The sequence below is a fragment of the Varanus komodoensis genome, unplaced genomic scaffold, assembly GCF_004798865.1.
Source record: "Varanus komodoensis strain SLA01 unplaced genomic scaffold, ASM479886v1 scaffold8, whole genome shotgun sequence".
Lineage (NCBI taxonomy): Eukaryota > Metazoa > Chordata > Lepidosauria > Squamata > Varanidae > Varanus > Varanus komodoensis.
In genome coordinates this window covers 4,866,546-4,875,747 of record NW_025336481.1, presented here as the reverse complement: position 1 = coordinate 4,875,747, position 9,202 = coordinate 4,866,546, and the positions used below count along the sequence as shown (strand labels likewise).

At 50.5% G+C, this 9,202-nt stretch overlaps 2 non-coding genes across 2 annotated transcripts; one reads left to right on the top strand and one right to left on the bottom strand.

Moving 5' to 3' along the window:
- The first annotated feature begins 472 nt into the window (after positions 1-472).
- Positions 473-588, top strand: LOC123036531. Its single transcript, XR_006417159.1, has one exon. It is a non-coding gene; the product is annotated as a U5 spliceosomal RNA (small nuclear RNA).
- Positions 589-2,793: 2,205 nt separating this feature from the next.
- LOC123036530 lies at positions 2,794-2,909 on the bottom strand. The gene has a single exon (XR_006417158.1). It is a non-coding gene; the product is annotated as a U5 spliceosomal RNA (small nuclear RNA).
- Positions 2,910-9,202: the final 6,293 nt, after the last annotated feature.

Here is a 9,202-nt window from a genome sequence, read left to right as displayed (position 1 = left end):
CGGGGCGCCCCTGGGCGCGTGCAGAGCGCGCTCCCGCGGTGCTGCGCAGCCGCACCGGGCTCCGAGCAGCGCGTGCCGGAGCTCCCGTGCTCTCGCGCGCGCGACAACGGCCCTGCCACGCGCGCCCGCCCGCGCCCAGAGGCGGAGCGGCGGGGCCGCGCGGCAGCAACGCGCGCCGCCACCGGGAGAGGGCGCGCGACCGAAGCCTCCCTCGCGCGGACGGTCCCGGAGACGGGGGCGGGGCGGGGCTCATTTGCCTTCGCCGCGACCGTGATGCATCGCGCGGAGCGGCGGCGCGCGCTCCCCGCCGTCTCGCGCGCCTCCTCCGGTGCGCCGTCCCGGGCCTGGCTCCGGACGCTCGGGGGGCGCAGCGAGGGCCCCGCCGCGGCGCAGCGCGGCCGCAGCGCGGGAGACACCGTGAGCTGCACGAGGGTCGACGGCGGTGGGGCCGGCTCCGCGGGCCGAGTGTTGCATACTCTGGTTTCTCTTCAGATCGTATAAATCTTTCGCCTTTTACTAAAGATTTCCGTGGAGAGGAACATTTATGAGTGTTTGATTAATTTTTTGAAGCTCTGTTCCGGCAGGGCTGATAATGCTGGTCCAAAATCAGATAAAGCGCTTTTGTGATGCAGTGTTCAGACGCGCCACATTTAAAATCGTCGGAACGTTCTCGAAGTTCTGTGCGGCGCAGCGGGCCGGGGAAGGCTCGTTCCCGGGCGCTGCCACTGCTACTGCAGCCTTGGGAAAGCCCGGCCGTGCCAGACCTTCCCCGCCGGGCTCAGTGCCGCGTTTCGTGCCCTTGCTCTTCCGTGCCGTGTTTGCGCAAGTGGCTGTCCTGGTGCTCGGAACTTCCCAGCTGTCCCCGGCTTGACCTTCATCGGAATGCGTCGCCGTGTCGCGCGGCAGGCTGTTCCTGCTTGCGTGCAAAAGCTGTAAAGCTGTGCAAATCGCGCACCGTTTATCGAGATTATCAATGAGCTCAACATTTACAACACGTTAAACAAAAACAGGCTAGCTGAAGCATGCTGGGAGTGGTAGACTGTTTTCTTTTAAATTCCCGAATTCAATTATTTTTGGGGGCAGCCTGCCTGTTCAGACTGACCTTTATTGATAGGCTTGTTCCTCATTTTCAGGGAAGTTGCCTAAGGAACGGCAGCATACATTTTCTCTCCTGGTTTTCATGCTCTGCTTTCTGCAAACTCTGATTGTCTGCATCCTAAGGCACAGCTTTCATAAAGTGCCAAACCTTTGAGCAGTTGGGAAAATGAAACTACTTCTAGACATTCATCTCCAGGTGATAGACAACCTACCCAAACTACCCAACCTATCCTAGGGTTGGGATGAAGAATGCTCGGGACTTCCTAGCAAAAGTTTTGTTGTGGAAGGACTTTCAATGCCAATCAGAATTAAAAACTGATCCCAGTGCCAAAACGCCTCAATTTGAAACATGATCTTTTAAAAACCATGCTCTTCTTTGTGAATCTCAGGGTTCTGGCAAAACTCAAGTCTTGATGCCCACCACCACCTTAAGAATACTGCTAGCATTTGTCCTCCTAGAATTATGCTGATGTTGCTAAGTGTCATCAAGTCATTTCAAACTCACGTGAGCCTATGAACGGAAACCCTCCAAAAGGCCTGTCCTTCACAGCCCTGCCCAGCTTTTTAAGCTTCAAGGCTGTGGCTTCCTGGATGGAGTCCATCCATCCCATAGTTGGTCCAATTCTGACTGCTCAGAGAAAAGATGCTAATTTGCCCTGAGTGGCACCATGTCAATATGCTTCTGTTTTAGACTAACTTTTAGCTGCTTTCATTTTCTTATAAAATATTATGGAATTCTAATTCTTAACCATAATTGTCTCTTTAAGATCCCGAGGAAAGCTGCTGCTACTGATGCAGTTCCTAACTGGACCAGGTCTTGGTAGATGGCCAGGCCCTAAATGTTCAGGATTTTAAAAACCTACACCTTAAATTGAACTCAGAAAATGGTTGGTAACCAGTGCAGGCCTTTAACTATTGGTGTGATGCAGCTTCAGTACCCTGAATCGGTAATCTAGCTGCCACATTTTGCATGAATAGAAGTGCCCAGATATTCTGCATATTCTCCTCTGCAGGCCCCAGCAGTTGCTCCAAGCTTGATGTACTAGCCAAGGCACAGAATGTCTGCTGCTCAATCAGGCCAAGCTGGGAAATGCTCTAAGGAATAGACTTGATGCATCGGGGGAGCAGAACTCCCTTCAAGACAGGCCAAATCTTGTTCACCAAGTCACACTTCCAGCTGACCAACAGCACCAGGTCTTGTCTAGGTTTAACCCCAGCTTGTTCTCTCTCTTGCCCCGGACTTGAGTAGCTGTGGAGATCAAGGGCAATCTGATTAGATTATTTCGGGGTCGTGGTGACATTGGAACTGCAGCAGGAAGTGAGTGGAAGGCAACGTGAACACAGTCTGATTTGTTATACTAGAACTCGGGCAGGCAATGGAAGAGAAGACTAAGCCCAAACCAGGCTGAGCAAATTTACTCTTAAGAATTGTCGTAGTCCAAAGTTTTTATCCTGTTCTGTACACCTCACAGGTGCAAAACGTGCCCATGAAACTGCAGCGTGCAAAGCAGGGTAAAGTCCGCGCGGTCAGGGAACTTCTCCCAGCCGCCAACCTTTGCCCCGTCTCGCTACATGGAGACACGCGAGCAGAGCAGATTTTGAAGATTCGGTGGCGAAGTAACGAAATAATCGATTGTGAAGGTAGCCGCTTTCACCACACAGAAACATTTCATCTGTTTTTAAACTGAAATGGGTAGCCCTGCCGAAGCAGAGCCTCAAAAAATTGGTGAAAAACTCATAAATGTTCCTCTCCACGGAAATCTTTAGTAAAAGGCGAAAGATTTATACGATCTGAAGAGAAACCAGAGTATGCTTGGGCAGCGTCCAAGACCCCAACCCCAGCACCGGCGCCCTCCAAGCATTTTACGGTGTCTCGCGCTGGAGCGCAACCACTATGCGACGTGTGGAAATCAACACACGTGCACCCGTTTCTCCGCCAGTTTCACAGCCAGAGTTTAATGTTACTTAGAAACATAATAAAGTTTTAGAGTTAGCGCGGGCTTCTTCCGCGCAATGAATCATGGACTCGTTAAATGCAAATGAGACCTTCTGATCACGCAACTGCAGAGGGATTCCTACGCGCAGTACCGTTTCAGCTTGCTATTCGGTAAGGTATTGTTTATCTATAGACGAACTGTTGTTAAGGATCGCTCTGAGAGATATATAATTAGATATATAAAATCTAATACAGTGATTTTCTGACTTCGAGGGACCTTCCACTGTGCTAAAGGGAGGCAAACCTTCAGTTTAATACCGGAAGTGTCGATAAGAAAGTAGGTCTATCGTACCCTCTCTAACAAAGAACTTGCGGGGCGGGCTGCAATCTGGCGCCCTCTACACGTCCCGCCCCGCATTGCAGCGATAGCCTTTCTCGGTTAACCTCGACAAAAGGGGGTGCGCGCGCGCGCGCACGTGCTTGGCAAACGTTCAGGAATGCTGGGAGTTGAAGTCCAGAGCGTCTGGCGGACCCAAGTGCGGGGAAGGCTGGCGCGCGAGGCTGCCAGGTCCCAGCGATCGGGGGCGGCCCGGGACCACGCGCGGCCCGTGCGTGGGCAGCAGGAAAGCTTTTTCGCACGCAGGAGAAATCGCTTGGGATAAGCCGCTGGACGGGCGACCCTTAAAGGGAGCAGATTAGAGAGCGGTGCCCCCGCTGTGACTGCGAGCTGGTATGCCCACGTCCGCCTGGCGGATTAGGCGCAAGCAGATGCACTCTGCACAAGCTCAATGGTACTGTGTTCATCCCTTGAACATAGCAAAGAGGGCCCAAAATTAAGACCTGACTCTTTCCTGTCTCTTTTTTTCTTTTTAAGGGCAGAGATCACGACTGGCAGAACGTGGGGCTGTCGCACTGGGGTCTCAGCGCGAGAAGCAGGACTGAACAAGCGGCAGCTGAAGCCCGGCTAGTAGAAATGAGCCAGAATCGGTTCTCTCGGTCAGGGCAAGCTGGGGCCTTTTGATCTCCCAAGATTTTGCAGCCGTCAAGGCGGATATGGGGTCCTGGGTTCAAGTCCCTGCTCAAGACTGGGCAACTTTGGGACAGTCATGGCCTCTCAGCCTAAACTACCTCACAGGGCTGTTTTTGTGCAGGTACAATGGAGAGGAGGCGATCTTGGTAAACTGCCTGGGAGAAGAAAAGCCAGTGAGAGCCCATGTGGTGCAGTGGTTAAGAGCGCAGGACTGGGACTCGGGCGATCTGGATTCTTGTCCCTGCTCAGCCATGGAGCCAACTAGGTGACTTTGGGCCAGCCACAGACTCTCAGCCCAGCCAACCTCTCAGGGGTGTTGTAGTTTATTTATTTAAAACTTTTATATGCCGTCACCACATGCTTTGGCATCTCGGGACGGCTCACAAACATACAATTAAAACAATAAAACAATAACAAATTCCAAAAATTATATAAAAACAGAAAACAGAAAAGCAACTGTTAACAATAAAATACTAATTTTTAAAATAGCCATTAAATAAAAAGGTATTAACCTGGCACTGAAAAGAATATAAACTTGGCGCCAGGCTCGCCTCTCCTGGGAATGCATTCCATAATCTGGGCACCACTGCAGAGAAGGCCCTGCTCTGGGTAGTTGTTCTTTTTATCTCCTTTAAAGAGGGCTCCCAGAGCAAAGCCTCTTCCCAGATCTTAAGGGGCGTGAGGGCATGCAAGGGAATGTAAAGGACTACTATTCCCGTGTAGTTGTGGGGATAAGATTGAGAACAGGAAAAAAGTGATGTAACCTGCCTTGAATTCATTGTGAGGAAAAAGTGGGATATCAAACAAACATGCTATAATAAGAATTTTCTAAGGGAAACTTTCATGCCCCCCCCACAAGTCTGATAGCTATTCATCTGCACAGGAGAAAGTATTGTGTTGAATTCTATGGGGTGCCAGGCCTGGGCACCTGGGGGCTGTCTCCTCCCAACTATGTCCAAATTGCAACATATTTACTTCTTCCATAGAAGTGAATGGGAGCCATTGAGCACTAAGGCATTGCCTCCCCTTGGGCTCTGAGTCTTTGCAACACAGACCCTGGGTGAATTACAAGGGCAATCTGGATTGTTTATGGTATAAACCATTTGGAGTTAACCTGCAGTCTGCTTCTGGGTGCACCCTGAGTACGCATCTCACAAAAGTAGCAAGAACGGGGCATTTGCAGGTTGCTTTCCAAACTGGAAATGGCTCACACATTCCAGCAAATTGTGAGTTAATTAACTCACGGGTTGCCAAGTGAGCCCTGGACCCCTGACAAAGCCAGCCTTCCATGCACACAAATGTTTATGATGAATTTGGAAAGGCACTTGCAGGCCCGAACCTCCTGGGGCTGGGCAGGGTGAACGCCAAGAGCAAAAAATTAAGCACGGGGTGCTCACCACCCTCCTTCCCCGTCCGGCTCCCTCATGGTTGGTTTGTCAAATGCTCAGGTTGAAGCAAGAGCAGAGCCTGATTTTAATTAAAATGCCTACTGGAGCCAAGCAAGACGCGCTGTGCCAGATGTCCTGCTCTCTGATTCCGTATCCGTGAATGGATCATTTCAGAGTAGAGTCTTCTTTGTACTTTTTGTTAAGACCAAACCGTGTTAAAAAAATGGAAGGGGCGTTTGGGCGCAGTGTGATCCAGCAGCAAGAGCTGAGTTGGGGTCCTTGTGGGCTGCCAGCCACCGTCTTGCAACCTCGGTTCTCTTTCAGTGGGATGGGAACAAGAACGATTTACCCTGCAGGGCTGTTGCTGGAGTACAGGATTAGAATGGGGCGGGGGGCTCTTTCCGAGGGCTGGGGAGAGATCTTTGCCCCCCTCAGCCAACCTCTGGCTTCATCTGCAGCACCTTGTTTCTTTGGCCTAGAAACGGCTGCCATAAAACCCTCAAGGTGCTTTCCAAATGCAGAGTGGATCAGACTCCCCTGGGAACCAACCTTGGCTTCCAAGCAGGTTCCCAATAAATAAGGGGGGTGTCGCACAATCTCTCCTCTTGCCCAAGACTCCGGGAGCTTGGAAAGAGGTGTGCAAGCCTTGTGTAACCTTTTCTTTGCAGCCTGCCATGGCACGGTGTGAAACACCATCTGGATCAGGCTGTACTTGAACCCCACAGAAAGACAGGTTGACAGCTGGGCAGGAGCCAGTGAGAACTCCTGAATAAATGCATTTGTTTGGATCCTGTTCTGAGGCCCTTGGTATGAGCCACCCTGGAAAAGACTTTGAAGGGTAGAGTGTAAACCCTAGAAGCAATCAGGCAAGCCCTAATTCCTGCTGTTTCTTTTTGCCACCCACCACCCCAGGCTATGGAGAGGCATGATAAGCCAGAGCAGGCGAGAATGCTTTGAGAATGCTTTTAGGAATCTTCGGGGAGGTCCTGGGGAGCAAAACATCAAACAGGTTGACTTTGTAGTGTGTGTTTGCCTCCCCTCCACCAGCTCTCCACAACTAATGTTTCCAAATTTTTACAGTGCAAGTGTTGGAGACTATGGAATTAAACTACTGAGTCAAACACATACAAATAAAGCGGCTTGTTGAGGAAGACAAATTGCTCCTTCTCATGGTTCTTCTTTTGATCACCACACTGAATGGCATGAATCTTATTCATACAAGGCTTGGGGGAAAAGAAAAGGGGTTGGCTTGTTACCGGCTGATATTAATAATCAACTGTTAACAAACTAAGCTACACTGAAAGGGGAAACCTGATTTGCCAGAAAAGACATCTGTACTTTGGAAATACTCTCTCCCTGCCCCACAGCAACAGCTGGGAGACCCCTCTCTCTTCTGGCTAGCTATGGACAGGAGTAGTGATGGAGAGCACCTAAAAGCTTAGAAAGCAATAATAGGAAGGGATGAGTCAGCCTTCCTGAGCCGTAGGCCTCTGAGAAGTGCCAGGTTGCAACTATCCCCAGGCTGCGGATCAAGCCCAGCACACCTGGAGGCCCCCAGCTCCAGGAAGACTGGCTCAGATTCTGTGCTCATGCAGGTGAGGCCCCATATATCTCAGGTACATTCTAGGTGAACAAGGGAGAGAGCCTTGAGCTGGAGTGTGGCCCCTGGAATCTTCCCCCTCCCCCTGCTCAGGCACAGGGAGGTGGAGCGGGTGCCAGCAGGACGATTGTGATTGTTTTGGGGCTGACTCAGACCCTTTGGTTTACTCAGGCATTTTAGTGGGCTGGTTGGTTTATTCTGTTCTATTGTATTCATTGCCATCTTTGCTTTTTTAACATGTTGTGGGTTAGAGTGTTTCTGTTGCACTGTCTCTCTGCATTACACTTGCATACTGTCCTTGTATCCATCAGAATGAAGGCTGCTTTTAAATGTTTTTAGAAGTGAACTAAAATCAAAGCAATCCTGCACACTGGGGAATAAGTGGTTCCGTGAGTTGGGGGAAGGCCCGGCGTCCGAGATTCCAATCCCTGGCCGGGCATTAAATTCCCCGGATGACCTTTGGACCAACAGCTCCATCAAGATGGGCAGGTACGGAGAACCAAGTATGTGCCTCCAGCTCCTCCCTGAAAACCCAGAGAGGTAGCTGCAAATCCGAATTCTTTGCAGAAGTGGACTCTGCGCCTAGCAATCCTCCTGCATGAGGCTTGGGGGGCACAGGCGACCTGTTTCCATAGATTAAGGCCCGTCTCACCGGGAGAGGACCCGCCAGCTGCCACGCAGCCCTTCGGGGAGGGATTCCTGCCCCGGCTTCACTCTTTGCCACATTTCGTGAAGCTGAACTGAAGAACCACACTGCGAAACAAGCCACAGTCCTGCTTGGTCCAAACAAATGATCCCCAGCTGCTGCGTTCTCCGAGCCATTGGCTGCATCCCACCAGATGACGGAGGAGAAGGCAGCAGCCAGACTGAGAGTGGTGTCATCCATCGCATGTGTTCAGAGGTGACTCATCTGTCCATTTGCTCCCCTTCCTTTGCCCTGTTCTTGGCGTTTGGGATGAAGTGGGGAGATGGAATGTCTTGCGCCTGATGGATGTGGAAACCAGGACCTCGATGGTTTCCTGACGCCAGAGAAGAGATAATTCTGCAAGTCAGAGGGGAAAATACTGGTCTAGAAAGGTGGCTTAAGAAATATCTAAGGAGGCTTCCATAACCTCATGTCCTCCAGGTGTGTTGGGCTCCTGTGAAGGGCTCTCATGTAACACAGTCCAGCTCACCTGGCGTGCACCAGATTAAGGACGAGTTTAAGGATTAAGGACCCTAATTCCTGCTCTAAGAACATTTTCAAGAGAATGTCAGAGGTATGTGTGTGTGGGTGTGACCAGAACTGAGGATGGGGGCTTGCTAGCTTTCCATTTTCCTCTTTGCTTTGCCTGTCAAGCTGTCCCCACCTCAAAACATCATCCAGAGGATCCTGTGGAACATTTTAGGCATTGCCTCACATTTTGCACAGGTCTGTGCATCATCCCTATTGCTCTCTTTAAGTTGTGAGCGTGCCCTAAGTTTATTTAAATATTGACATATTGCTTTTCGTCTAATTTGGATTTCAGGCTGGGGTTCAGCAAACGAATACAAGGATACCCTGGGAAGGAGTCAAGGCTCTCCATGCATCAGCTCTCCCTAAACCATCCACCTTGCAGCTTCTCCTGGTACTTCCCTCCCAGCATGACCTATTTTGCTGGTGCAATCCTGTTTCTTGCCCCCAGGAGGACCTACAGAAGAAGTGCCTGCACAGCACTTTGCCAGCATGGCATGCGACATTTTGAGCATCTGAAAATCAGAAGGTGGAGGTGATGCGAGGAACCATCATCCTGTGTGGAAGAATGCCTTGTGGGCGGAAACATGCATTTTTCAGCAAGTGTTTCCAAAATGACTGGGCATGGCAGGCCACCAGAATCTGTGGAAGTAGCTTCTCTGTTTGGCTTCCTTCCTACAATACTAGGGATGCTTAGTTCGTTTAACTGAAAAAAACAAAGACCCCTGTACCTCTTTTCCTTCTGATGGATGGCAGTAGGCAGTTCGCTGTTTCTCCTCTCTCCACTTTCATCCTCTGCCTTTATGATTGTCTCTTTTTATCCGTTTCTCCATTTAAAACAGGCACAAAGCATCCTCCTACCCTGCTAGACACCTCTTCACCTCCTCTGGAGAATGAAGAATAGAATAAATCCAGCTATCTAAGCCTTTATGTTGAT